Below are 14,244 nucleotides of genomic sequence, written 5' to 3'. Positions count from 1 at the left end.
TTTGCCTTAAAGTCTCTTTTGTCTGAGATTATGATACTCACACCTCTTTCTTTTGGCTAATATTTCCATATTTAAATGTTCTTCCATCCTTTTACTTTCAATAATTTTGTATTCTTTGCTTTAAATAGGAGCCATGGTCACACAACAGTTAAGCACATGGCTGCTAAATGAAGTTGACAGTTTGAACCCATCCAGGTGCTCCATGGGAGAAAGACCTGGTGATCTTCTTCTGTAAAGGTTATATCCTGGAAAACCCCATGGGGCAGTTTTACTCTGTCACCTGGGATCACTATGAGTTAAAATCAACTTGACAGCACTAACTACAACAACGTGCTTTAAATATATCTCTTGTAAGCAGTATGTACGTAGGTTTTTTAAATCATATTTGATAAATATTATCTTTTAATCGTAACATTTAGCCCATTACATTTATTGTAATTATTGATATATTTGGATTCATTACACCACTTTTTTTTTGTGCTTTGTATTTGGTACACACCTTTTTCTGTGTCTCCCTCTGTCCTAGTCATCTAGTGCTGCTATAACAGAAATCTCACAAGTGGATGGTTTCAAAAAAGAGAAATTTATTCTCTCACAGTCTAGGAGGCTAGAAGTCTAAATTCAGGGCACTAGCTTCAGGGGAAGGCTTTCCTCTCTGTCAGCTCTGGAGGAAGGTCTTTGTCATCAATCTTTCCCTGGTCTAGGAGCTTCTCTGTGCAGGAACCCCGGATCCAAAGGACACACTCTACTTGTGGCTATGCTTTCTTGGTGGTATGAGGTTCCCATGTCTCTTTGCTTGCTACTCTCTTTTATATCTCAAAAGAGATCAGCTCAAGATACAATCCAATCTTGCGGATTGAGTCCTGCCTCATTAAAATAACTGCTGCAAATCCCATCTCATCAACATTATAGAGATAGGATTTATAACACATAGGGAAATAACATCAGATGACAAAATGGCGGACAGCCACACAATACTGGGAATCATGGCCCAGCCAAGTTGACAGATATTTTGGGGGGACACAATTCAATGCATGACATCCTCTATTTCTTTGCTTTCTTTTGGATTGATTGATTACTTCTTTCTCACATTATTTTATTCTCTACTTTTTGTGCTTAACCTACAACATATTAACTCATAGTTTTAATTATCTATGCCTAAAGTTAATTATGTACATTGCATGCTCCAATTATTAATGGATGTTTGCAGCTGTTTCTCCTCATTTTGAGTAGTGCCACCTCAGCAAATGAAGGTCCCAGAAGCTTGATTTCATCCACATCATTAAGGTCATCTCTCCTTTGAGGAGATAGCTCTTCCCCAGTTGAATTTTGAGTGCCTTCCAATGTGAGGGGCTTATCTTCTGGCACTATATCAGACAATCTTTCACTGCTAATTCAGGGGCAAATTAACCAGTAAGCAAGGTACACAGAGGCTTACGGCAAGCAAAGTATGCATGGGCTTAATTGTGCTTACTTACTAAAGTGGTGAAATCCAGGTAAAATTGTGCACTGCAGGGTAGTAAGTAAGCACAATTAACCCCATGTGTACCTTGTTTATTGGGTAATCTGCCCCTAGATGTTATCTATAAAGTTTTCACTGGCCAATTATTTCAGAAGTAGATTGCCAGGTACTTTCCAGTCTGTCTTAGTCTGGCAGCTTGGCTGAAACCTGTCCACCATGGGTGACCCTAATGGTATTTGAAATACTGCTGTCATAGCTTCCAGCATAACAGCAACATACAAGGAACTATAACACAACAAACTGACAGATAAGTGGAAGAGATACCTGATAGAATTTGGCAAGATCAATGACTTATTCATTGTAAATACCTTTTTACAACAACATAAATGGTGACTATACACGTGGACCTCACTGGATAGAATATACAGGAACCAAATTGACTATTTCTGTGGGAAGAGACAATGGAGAAGCTCAATATCATCAGTCAGGAGAAGGCTAGGGTCTGACTGCAGAACAGACCATCAATTGCTCATATGCAGGTTCAAGCTGAAGCTGAAGAAAATTAAAACAAGTCCATGAGACCCAAAGTATGACCTTGAGTATATCCCACCTGAATTTAGAGACCATCTTGAGAATAGATTTGACTCATTGAACACTGATAATCTAAGACCACATGAGTTGGAGAACGACATCAAGGACATCATACATGAAGAAAGAAAAAGGCCATTAAAACAAACAAACAAACAAAGACAAAAATGGGTGCCAGAAAAGACTCTGAAACTTGCTCTTGAACGTAGAGTAGTGAAAGGAAGAAATGATGAAGTGAAAAGCTGAACAGAAGATTTCAAAGCTCGAGAAGACAAAGTATTATAATGAAACGTGCAAAGACCTGGAGTTAGAGAATCAAAGGGGAAGAACACGCTCAGCATTTCTCAAGCTGAAAGAAAAAATTCAAGCCTTGAGCTTCAATATTGAAGGATTTTATGGGTGTCTTAGTCATCTAGTGCTGTTATAACAAAAATACCACAAGTAGATGGCTTTAACAAAGAGAAGTTTATTTCCTCACAGTAAAGTAGGCTAAAAGTCCAAATTCAGGGCGTCAGCTCCAGGGGAAGGCTTTCTGTCTCTGTCGGCCTTCTCATCAATCCTCCCCCAGACTAGGAGCTTCTCCACACAGGGACCCCGGATCCAAAGAACAGGCTCTGCTCCAAGCACTGCTTTCTCAATGGTATGACCTCTCCAACTCTCTGCTCTCTTCCATTTCCATTTTATCTCTTGAGAGAGAAAATGTGGTGCAGGCCATACCCCAGGGACACTCCTTTTACTTTGGATCAGGAATGTGACTTGGGTAAGGGTGTTACAGTCCCGCCCTAATCCTCTTTAACATAAATTAAATCACAAAATGAAGGACAACCACACGATACTGGGAATTATGGCCTAACCAATTTGACACACATTTTTGGGAGGACACAGTTCAATTCATGACAGCACCTAATAACACTAACAAACAGCAATAAACAACTAATATAATTACTATGTATCTAGCTGTGAATTCCTTTTTATTTATCCTAATTGGGATTGGTTGGATTTCTTAAATTGTGGACTGGCAGGGGCGAGGCCAAGATGGTGGAGTAGTCACATGCTTCCTGTGGTCCCTCTCACAACAAGGACCTGAAAAAACAAGTGAATCAATTATACATGATAAGCTAGGAAACCTGAACATCAAAGGCAAAGTTGAGGAATCGGACCGAGCAGCAGGGGGAGGGAGAAACAGTTCAGAAGCAGCCAGGAGTTGCCAGACCTGACCTGCCGGGAACAGGCACCCCACAGGTAGATTCTGCTGGCATGGGCCCAGTAAAGCAAGCAGTGGCATTCGGGACACGCTTTCCACATCAGGAGAGAATGAGTGCAGGAGAGTGCTCAACCTCCCAGAACAAGTAAGAAGTGGCCCTCAACTGGCAAAAGATAAGTACCTGTGTATAACCTACCTCATGGATCCAAAAATACCCCTTTGGGAAAAGCCTCTCTCCCACCTATCTGCTCCCTTCCGGCTGTGTGCTGGGTCCCAGCCAGCTGCATCCCCTGGGCTAGAAGAAGGACCCTGCACTCGCCCTGAGCCATTCTCCTGGCCTTGGAGAGGGAACAAATAAACAAACAGGGAAAAAATAATCTGCCTTCTCCCCTAAGCCAGGAACTCAAGGCAGAAACAGCTCCTTTGCCTAGACACAGGCATAAGGGGCCCACAGACTTTGAATGCTTTTCATCCCTGCGTAGACCTGTGTGGGCCCATTTCAACAGCATAGGCCTTCATTAGCACAGTAAAACAGGGTATATACCTGAAGTCTAACTTCAACTGTTTCAACTACATAGTGGAGAGACAGATTCGTGACATTTGACACTGCTCTGCCCATTAAGCAGGGTCCTCACCTACCCACATCCAGAACCTGAGGACTGGTGGCTCCACCCACGACACCCAGCCACCTGAGACAGGGGTCCAAGAATAAGTGATGTCTGCCAGTCCTTACAGCCAACAGTACTGGGTGCCCACAGTCTGACTGCAAAGCCCACCCAAGTACATACTTTAGGGAACAGAGAAACGCTTTTCTCACAGACACTCGGGGCAGTTGTCAGCCCCCTCCTCGCTCAGCACATGACCCCCTACTGCAGCCAGGTACCTGTGTCTACGCCAATCATCCCTGCTCATCTAGGACTGTGGGTGACAGCCTGTACCACACACTTGGTGACTGATTACCTGGACACCTGAGCTGAATCCATACAAGAAAAGTGAATGGACTCCTGGGCTCACATACCTAGTAACAGCTCTAACCACCTCGTGACAGGACTTTAGAGCTTCAAAGGCACCAATAATCAAACTGTCCCACTTGAGCAGCCTATTTGGGCATATCAAAGCAAAACAAAACAAGTAGCTAGGACACAGTAAGCAAACATAAGATAAATAAATACAATAACTTATTGATGGCTCAGAGACAACAGTCAATATCAAATCATATAAAAAGGCAGACACGATGGCTTCAGAAAGCTCCCAAAACAAAGAATCAAGAGATCTTTTGGATGAAGATAACTTCATGGAATTACCAGAGGTACAATACAAAAGATTAACCCACAGAACTCTTCAAGAGATCAGGAAGAAGATCAGGCGAAACGCAGAACAAACAAGCAATACACAGACAAAGCATTAGAGAAAATTAAGCAGATTAGACAAGAGCATAATGACAAATTTAATAGGCTGCAAGAATCCATAGAGAGACAGCAAACAGAAATTCAGAAAGTTAACAGTAATTTCAGAATTAGACAATTCAATAAAAAGTCATAAGAGCAGAATTAAGGCAATGGAAGTCAGAATTATTGAGGTTGAAGATAAAGCATTTGTCACCAACATGTTAGAGGAAAAATCAGATAAAAGAATTTTAAAAAATGAAGAAACTCTACGAATTACTTTGAACTCTATCGAGAGGAATAACCTACGAGTGATTGGAGTACCAGAATGGGGCGGGGGGCGGATAACAGAAAATACAGACAGAATTATTGAAGATTTGTTGGCAGAAAACTTTCCTGATTTTTTTTTTATCATTAAAGATCAGAAGACATCTACCCCAGATGCTTGCTGAACCCCACACAAGGTAAAGCCCAAAAGAAAGTCACCAAGACATATTATAATCGAACTCACCAAAACCAAAAATCAAGAGAGAATTTTAAGAGTGGCTAGGGATAAACAAAAAGTCACCTACAAAGAAGAGTCAATAAGATTAAGCTCAGACTACTCAGCAGAAACCATGCAGGCAAGAAGGCAATGGGATGACATATATAAAGCCTTCAAGGAGAAAAATTGCCAGCCAAGAATTATATATCCAGCAAAACTGTGTCTCAAATATGATGGCGAAATTAGGACATTTCCAGACAAACAAAAGTTTAGGGAATTTGCAAAAACCAAAGCAAAATTACAAAAAATACTAAATGGAGTCCTCTGGTTAGAAAGTCATTAACACCAGATAACAACCCAAAATTAGAACATAGGACAGAGCAACCAGATATCAACCCATATAGGGAAATCACAAAATCAGATCAAAGCTAAAATGCTCAAAACAGGGAAACAGAGACATCGTTATGTAAAAGAGGACAACATTAAAACAAAAAGAGGATCTAAAAAATGTAGTTACAGGTCTTTCATATGGAGAGGAAGTCAAGGTAACAAAAAGAAATAAAAGATTGTTTTAAACTTAGAAAAATAAGGGTAAGTATTAAGGCAACCACAAAGCAAACTAACAATCTTACACATCAAGGTAAAAAACAAGAAAATCATAAAGACTCAGCAAATAAAAAATTAACAGCAATGAAAAAGAGGAAAAGAAACTATATAAAGCAAAATGACTCAGCACAGACAATTAAGTGGAACAAAAAAACTGTCACATACACACACACAAAAATCGTGGGCTGGTGTCTTTTATTGATTCAGATATTGCCTGTCATGTTTTCTCTCTCTCTCTTTCCCTCTCTTTGAACTCCATTCCCCTCTAAAGCAAACCAGGACTTCTTAGAGAAATGACTTAGTCCAACTCTGAGGTAGGAAATGTATGTTTTGATCCTGGTGGGTCAGTGGTAGAATTCTCACCTTCCATGCAGGAGATCTAGGTTTGATTCCTGGCCAGTGCACCTTATGCACAACCACCACCCATCTGTCAGTGGAGGTTTGCATGTTGCTATGATGTTGAACATGTGTCAGTAGAGCTTCCAGACTAAAACAGACTAGGAAGAAAGGCCTGGTGATCTACTTTTGAAAATCAGCCAATGAAAACCCTATAGATCATAACAGTCTGAACTGCAACTGATCACGTGGATGGTGCAGGACAGGGCAGTGTTTCATTCCATCGTGCACAGGATCACCATGAGTCAGGGCTGATTTGACAGCAGGGAACAACAACAGCTACCAGAACATATTGTTTTTCTGGTGACATTCCCTTGGCATGGAAATCTATAACTGTCTGCACAACAGCACAAAATATTATAATTTTCCAGAGCAACAGTTCAGTTGAAGAAATGATCACATTTCCATTTCCCAAATGCACGTTCAGAGGTAAGAATACTGTGTTTTCTTTGAAGAAAAATTAGCTTCAATCATAGGTATGTCCAAAATCATCTGACTAATTTAGGAAGGCCAATCCATGCAAATGTTTGTTTGGGATCACAGGGCTCAACGCAAAGCTAGAGGCACTTAGCCTTTCTTCTTAAGGGGCTTCTTTGGAATAGGGATAAATGGACTGAATTTCATCCAAAGCTCAAATCCAGAGCAATGCTGCCAGGCCACAGATTGCTTCCTTCGGGCTCCTCACGGTGTTATTTCTGCAGAGCTGCGGTGCTGGTAACTCTCAGGGCACACACTGATCTGCAACCAAAGGTGAATGGGCGTCCTTTGGGCACCAGCTTCTATCCTCATTGACCAACAATCCCTCTCATTTTAGGGCTTGACTAATATTCCTTATGAATGTGTTGCCTTGTTGGGGGAAAAAAAAAAAAAACACACACAAAAAGAGTTGGAGGAGTCAACTGAAATTAGTAGGGCCCAACAGCAGAACCAGGACCATCAGACTTCCCATTGACCTGAGGATAAAGACCCAAATCTTTAATATGCCTGTGAGCCTGGGCCTGGCCCCACCTCCTGGCCCAGCCTCCTCTCTTGCTCTTCTCCATTTGTTTCCTGCACCTCGGCCACACTGGACTTTGGTAGTACTCTGCCTGGCCACCAGTCAGTGCAGCACCAAAGGTGAAAGCTGGAGTCACGGCAGCTGCTTAACCACCGAACAACCAGGGCTTCTTGGATCCATACTGGATATGTCTAAAGCCCCAGAGCCTTCTTTGGTTCCTCAAACCCGTCCGACTCCTTCCTGCCTCAGGGCCTTCCTACATGCTGCTCCCTCTACTGGGACTGCTCTTCTCCCCTGTCTTTGCCTGGCTAACTCCTACTAGTCCTTCAGACCCCAATTTGAACATTACTTCCTCAGGAAGGGTCCTTGACCCCACCTCAACTAGTTGGCATGTCCCTGTCATGTTTTCATACCACCCAGCCCTTCACTGTATTTCCTCAATTGCACTACACGGTTTTTGGGTGATTACTCGATCATTATTTGTCTCTCCATCCCCAGGAGACTAAGATCCATAAATATGGAAAACATGTCCATGTTGATTACTGCCCTATCTCTGATACTTATCACAGTACTTCACAAGTAGCTGACTCTCAGTAAATATTTGATGAGTGAACAAATGAATGAATGAATCAAGTTTACAGTCCTCTTGCTCACCTCTGAAAGAGCTCATTATTATCTTTACAGAGATGGCTTGTAGTAGGATATGACTCCTCACTGAGCTGTACCCGCTACTTCATATGACACTTAAAGTATGCGTTCCTCTCCGCCTCACCTACCATACCTCTCACTCTGCTTTCTAGGACTCCCACCGACAAAGATTTGGGCTTGGCACCCTTTTCAAAACGCTTACTATGCACCTTTCTGTGCCAGAAAACTTCTTTTTTTTTTTAATTTTTATTGTGCTTTAAGTGAAAGTTAACAAATCAAGTCAGTTTCTCATACAAAAATTTATATATACCTACCTGTATACTCCTAATTGCTCTCCGCCAATGAGACAACCTGCTCCTTCCCTCCACTCTCTCTTTTCGTGTCCATTCCGCCAGCTTCTGACCCCTTCTGCCCTCTCATCTCCCCACCAGATAGAAGATGCCAACATAGTCTCAAGTGTCTACTTGATCCAAGAAGCTCATTCTTCACCAGCATCTTTTTCTATCCCATAGTCCAGTCCAATCCCTGTCTGAAGAGTTGGCTTTGGGAATGGTTCCTGTATTGGGTTAACAGAAGGTCTGGGGGCCATGACCACCAGGGTCCTTCTAGTCTCAGTCAGGCCATTAAGTCAGGTCTTTTTATGAGAATTTGGGGTCTGGATCCCACTGCTCTCCTGCTCCCTCAGGGGTTCTCTGTTATGTTCTCTGTCAGGACAGTCATCGGTTATAGCCAGGCACCATCTAGTTCTTCTGGTCTCAGGATGATGTAGTCTCTGGTTTATGTGGCCCTTTCTGTCTCTTGGGCTCATAATTACCTTGTGTCCTTGGTGTTCATTCTCCTTTGTTCCAGGTGGGTTAAGACCATTTGATGCATCTTAGATGGCCGCTTGTTAGCGTTTAAGACCCCAGACGCCACTCTCCAAAGTGGGATGTGGAACAGAAAACTTCTCATCAAGGATCCCATTATCCTCTAAGCTCCATTGATAAGGTAGGCTCCAAGATTCCAAAAATTGTCCCAGTGTCATGGATTGAATTATGTCCCCCCCAAAAACGTGTGTATCAATTTGGCCGGGACATGATTCCCGGTATTGTGTAATTTTCCTGTATGTTGTAAACGCTGCCTCAATGATGTTAATGAGGGAGGATAGGCGGCAGTTGTGTTAGTGAGGCAGGACTCAGTCTACAAGATTGGATTGTGTCTTGAGACAATCTTTTGAGATATAAAAGAAGTGAGCAGAGAGACAGGGGAACCTCATACCACCAAGAAAGCAGCACTGGGAGCAGAGCACGTCCTTTGGACCTGAGGTTCCTGTGCTGAGATTCTCCCAGACCAAGGGAAGACTGATGACAAGGACTTTCTTCCAGAGCCAACAGAGAGAAAGCCTTCCCCTAGAGCTAACTCCCTGAATTTGGACTTCCAGCTTACTAGACTGTGAGAGAATAAACTTCTCTTTGTTAAAGCCATACACTTTGGTATTTCTGTTATTGCAGCAGTAGAAGACTAAGACTGTCCCCTATATTAATTATCTGTTGCTGAATAACAACTTATATCAAAACTTAGCATCTTAAAAGAACAATAAACATACCCTGAAGTCTTCTTAAAACAAAACGATAGTTCAACTTAACTAGTAAAAAATGTCTATCTTGAGCATTATGGTTTTTTAAGAACTATCTATATGGGATCAAATTGATAACAGCAACATGAAAGATTAGATAGGAACCTCAGGGGACAGTGAATGAATCTTAATTAAGGAGGAACAACTCAGAAAAGGAGGGTGAGAATGGTTGCACAACTCAAAGAATGTAATCAATGTCACAGATTACATTCTGTAATGTAATTACATTGTATAAAAATTGTTGAATTGGTGTACATTTTGCCATGTGTATTCTCAATAATAAAATAAATAAAATTTAATAAAAGGAACAATAAACATTAATTACCTCACAGTTTCTATGGATTGGGAACTCAAGTGTGGTTTAGCTGAGCGGCTCTGCCTCAGGGTCTCCTGTGCGGTTGCGGTAAAGTTGTTGGCCTTAGCTGTAATCTTCTGAAGCATTGTCTGGAGCTGGAGGATCTACTTCCAAGATAACTTTCCCATGACTGACTAGGCAGTGCTGGCTGATGTTAGGATGCCTCAGTTCTTCATCACGTGGACTTCTCCATGAAGCTACTTGAGCATCCTCACTACATGGTGGCCGACTTTCCTTAGAGCAAGTGATCCAAAAATGAAAGTAAGAAAGAAGCCACAATGTCTTTTCTGGACTAACCTCAAGTCCTAGCCTTCATTTCTACAATATTCTACTAGTTATATAGATCAGATCTATTTAACGTGGAAAGAGTCTCCTCAAGGGTGTGAACATTCCAAGGTGAAGATCATTGCGGATCATCCTTATACACTTACTCAACTTTAACTGGACTCAGCACTTTGCTGCTCATTAAACTTCTACTCTCCTGTTCAAAACCTTCCAATAGCTTCCCATTACACATAGAGTAAAATCTAAAATCCTTACCAAACTTCTTAATTCATGGCCTATGTGATCTAGCCTCCCCCCCCCCTCCCCGCTTCTGTCCATCCTCATCTCTTAACTCTTCTTCCCTTTACTCCACTCCAGCCACACTGGCCTTCTTCTCTTTCTCAAACACACCAAACTCTTTCCCGACCCCAGGACCTTCGTACTTGCTATTTCCTCAACATGGGACCCTCTTCTCCCAAGCCCTCACATGGCTCCCTCCCATGCTCCACTTTATGTCTTGACTCAGAAGTTCACGCACCTCCTCAGAGAGGCTTTCCACAGCCACTGTGTTTCAGACTAGCAACCCTTTCCAGTCCATCACTCTCTATTCCTTTTCTCTGCTTGGTGTTTCTACGTAACAGTTGTCACACACATAAAATTATATGTATATTTTTTCAATTTGTCTCCCCTACAACAATGTAAGTGCCATGAGTGTGGGGACTATCTCTGTAGTATCGCCTGCTCTAGCCCCGGTGCATAGAACAGTGCCTGGCACATGCTAGATGCTCAACTCTGCTATATGCTGAATAAATGAATGATTGAATAGATGAATCTGTAAAAAGAGGGGATTGGACTAGATCAGTTTGTGAACTGGTGCTCATCTGAGAACTGTTTGTTACTGGTTCATGACCAGAAAAGTGCAGAAATGGGAGTAAGCATTTAGAAACTTCTATAACAAACTGACATTGCTGTGACAGCCTAGCATATGATCAGTGCTCATCTTGTGGAACCAGGTAGAAAGTCTCTACTACAGATGAGTCTGAGTGTTGTTGAACTATGGTTGTTATGGATTGAATTGTGTCCCCCAAAAATGTGTGTCAACTTGGCTAGGCCATGATTCCCAGTATTGTGTGATTGTCTACCATTTTGTTATCTGATGTGATTTTCCTATGTGTTACAAATCCTATCTCTATTATGTTAATGAGGCAGGGTTAGAGGCAGTTATGTTAATGAGGCAGGCCTCAGTCTATAAGATTAGGTTGTACCTTGAGTCAATCTCTTTTGATATAAAAGAGAGAAGTGAGCAGAGAGACAGGGGGACTTCATACCACCAAGAAAGTAGGCCAGGAGCAGGGTGTGTCTTTTGGACCTGGGGTCCCTACACTGAGAAACTCCTAGACCAGTGGAAGACTGATGATAAGAACCTTCCTCCAGAGCTGACAGAGGGAGAAAGATTTCCCCTGGAGCTGGAGCCCTGATTTCGGACTTGGAGCCTCCTAGACTGTGAGAGAAAAAACTTCTGTTTGATGAAGCCATTCACTGGTGGTATTTCTTTAATAGCGGCACTAGATAACCGAGACACCCTGACTTTCAAGGTTTTAGGTTAAGCCTTTATTTTTCTTCTCAGATAATGAGCTGGTATAACCCTAGTGAAGTCCCTGGGTAATGCAAATGGTTAACAGGCTTGGTTGCTAACTGAAAGGTTGGAGGTTCAAGTTCTCTCACACATACCTTGGAAGAAAGCCCTGGCAGTCTACTTCTGAAAAATCAGCCATTGAAAACTATGGATTGCAGGTCTACACTGACACACATGGGGTCGCCATGAGTTGGAATTGACTGCACAGAAACTGATTTGGTTTGGTTTTCGGCACCTCGGCATATGGAGAATTTAACAAGCAAGGAGGTTGAATGGAGGCCTTTGTACTTTCCCCCAACTGTTTGTTACCAAGAGGGGTCTGTGGGTTTGGTCGGATGCCTAAATCCACAGACACAGACAAGAGACACATAGCAGTGCAACGCAGGGTTTGTTTACAGCGGGGGTTGGGGCAGAAGCTGGGGGAGCTGCACAAGGCTGTGATTCAGATCCTTGTCGCTGTCAGCATCTCCTCCCGGCTGGTCCTCTAGGCTGCGTCATGATTCCCGCCTTGTTAAGCACTGTGGCAGCCCTTCATAACCCACAGGCTGTCTACCCGTGGTGGGCTGGGATTAGCCAGGAGCTGACTTCAGGCTCCAGTCCCTGAGGATGGTCTGGCCCTAAGATGGTCTCCTGGTAGGCAAAGCTTTCCCCTTATGTACAGTTATTCTCTGCTAGCAGGGCACTGTGAATAAGGGACAGCTGGCACGGTTAGAGGCTTGGAAGGCATGCTGAGATGATGGATTTGGAAAGTCCTTTGGGGGAAGATCTGGGGGGACTATTCATTAGTTTGACATTAACATGCTAAAGGCAGACAACCCCAGCACAGAGGGTGTAACGTGCATTTGTCTACCACATTAGCTTCGTGGGACTGCTGCAACAAGGCACCGAAAACTGGTGGTTTAAAACACCAAAAATGTGTTGTCTCACAGTTCTGGAAGCCAGAAATCCAACATCAACATACTGGCAGGGCCGTGTTTCCTCCGAAGACTCTACAGGAGAATCAATTTTCTGTGTCTTCCAGCTTCTGGTGGCTGCCCGTGTTCCGGTGGCCGCATCAATCCAATCCCTGCTTCCATGGTCACAGGCCCCCTCTTCTTCTGTGTCTCCTCCTTTTCTGTCTCTTACAAGGACATTTGCCATTGAATTTAGGCCTACCCAGGTAATCCAGGATGATCTCCTCATTTCAAGATTCTTAACTTAATTACATCTGCAAAGACCCTTTTTTCCAAATAAGGCAACATTCGCAGGTTCCAGGGATTTGGACGTGAACATACTTTTCAGGGCCATCATTCAACCCACTGCACCCAAACACAGGTTCCCTTCATGTCTGTGCCCTTAGTTCTTTAAAGAATGTGGAGAGTGTGATATGGGGAACACAAATCTAACTGCTATCTTTTCTAAAAGATAAAGTTTTCCAAAAGACAGTTACGTATCTTACTGCGCTAAAATAGAAGGCTTAGTACTGGCTGCGTATATGTTGGTGGTGCCTGGCTGGCCTGGGTACCTTCACAGGCAGTATCACGGATTGAATTATGTCCCCCAAAAATGTCTGTCAACTTGGCTGGGCCATAATTCCCAATATTATGTGATTATCCACCATTTTGTCATCTGATGTGATTTTCCTGTGTGTTGTAAATTCTATCTCTATCATGTTGATGAGGTGGGATTAGCAGCAGTTATGTTAATGAGGCAGAACTCAATGTACAAGATTAGATTGTGTTTTAAGGCTATCTCTTTTGAGATATAAAAGAGAGAAGCAAGCAGAGAGGCATGGGGACCTCATACAACCAGGAAACAGCACCAGAAACAAAGCGTGTCCTGCGGACCCGGGGTTCTGCACAGAGAAGTTCCTAGACCAAGGGAAGACTGGCAACAAGCACCTTCCTCCAGAGCCAACAGAGAAAGCCTTCCCCTGGAGCTGGCACCCTGAATTCAGACTTCTACCCTACTAGGCTGTGAAAGAATAAATTTCTGTTTGTTAAACCCAATGACTTGTGGTATATCTATTGTAACAGCACGAGATAACTAAGACAGGCAGTTACTACTGCTCCTCAACCCACAAGCCCTCTCACACCTCTATGATTGGTTATGCTGTTCCCCTCTTCAGGCATATCTTCCTATGGACCCTCTGCCTAGTCAATTCCATCCATTCTTCAGGCTTAGCTCACAAGTATCCCTTCTTTTACTTCATAACTTCCATGCCCGTAAATCATCTGTAACAGTGATCTCCAGAGTGCAGGGCATGCAAAGTGAGACACTGAGATACAAGAAGAGGATTTTATAACTCTTCTCTATATTTAATTTTTTTTGGTTTTTCTAAAAATTTATTTTATTTTGTTTTTTGTTGTTGAGAATATACACAGAAGAACATACACCAATTCAACGATTTCTACCCATGCAATTCAGTGACTTTAATTACATCCTTAGAGGTGTGCAAGCATCTCACTCTCCTTTTCTGAGCTGGTCCTCCCCTGTTAACATAAACTCCCTGCCCCCTAAGTTTTCTGTCTAATCTTATGATTTGCTATTTTCAGTTTGACCCCATATAGATAGATCTTAGAAGAGCACAATGCTCAAGGCAGACATTCTTTACTAGTTAAGCTA

The sequence above is a fragment of the Elephas maximus genome, chromosome 3 (assembly GCF_024166365.1).
Source record: "Elephas maximus indicus isolate mEleMax1 chromosome 3, mEleMax1 primary haplotype, whole genome shotgun sequence".
NCBI classification, from domain to species: Eukaryota; Metazoa; Chordata; class Mammalia; order Proboscidea; family Elephantidae; genus Elephas; species Elephas maximus.
Note: the sequence above shows the minus strand (reverse complement) of the source record.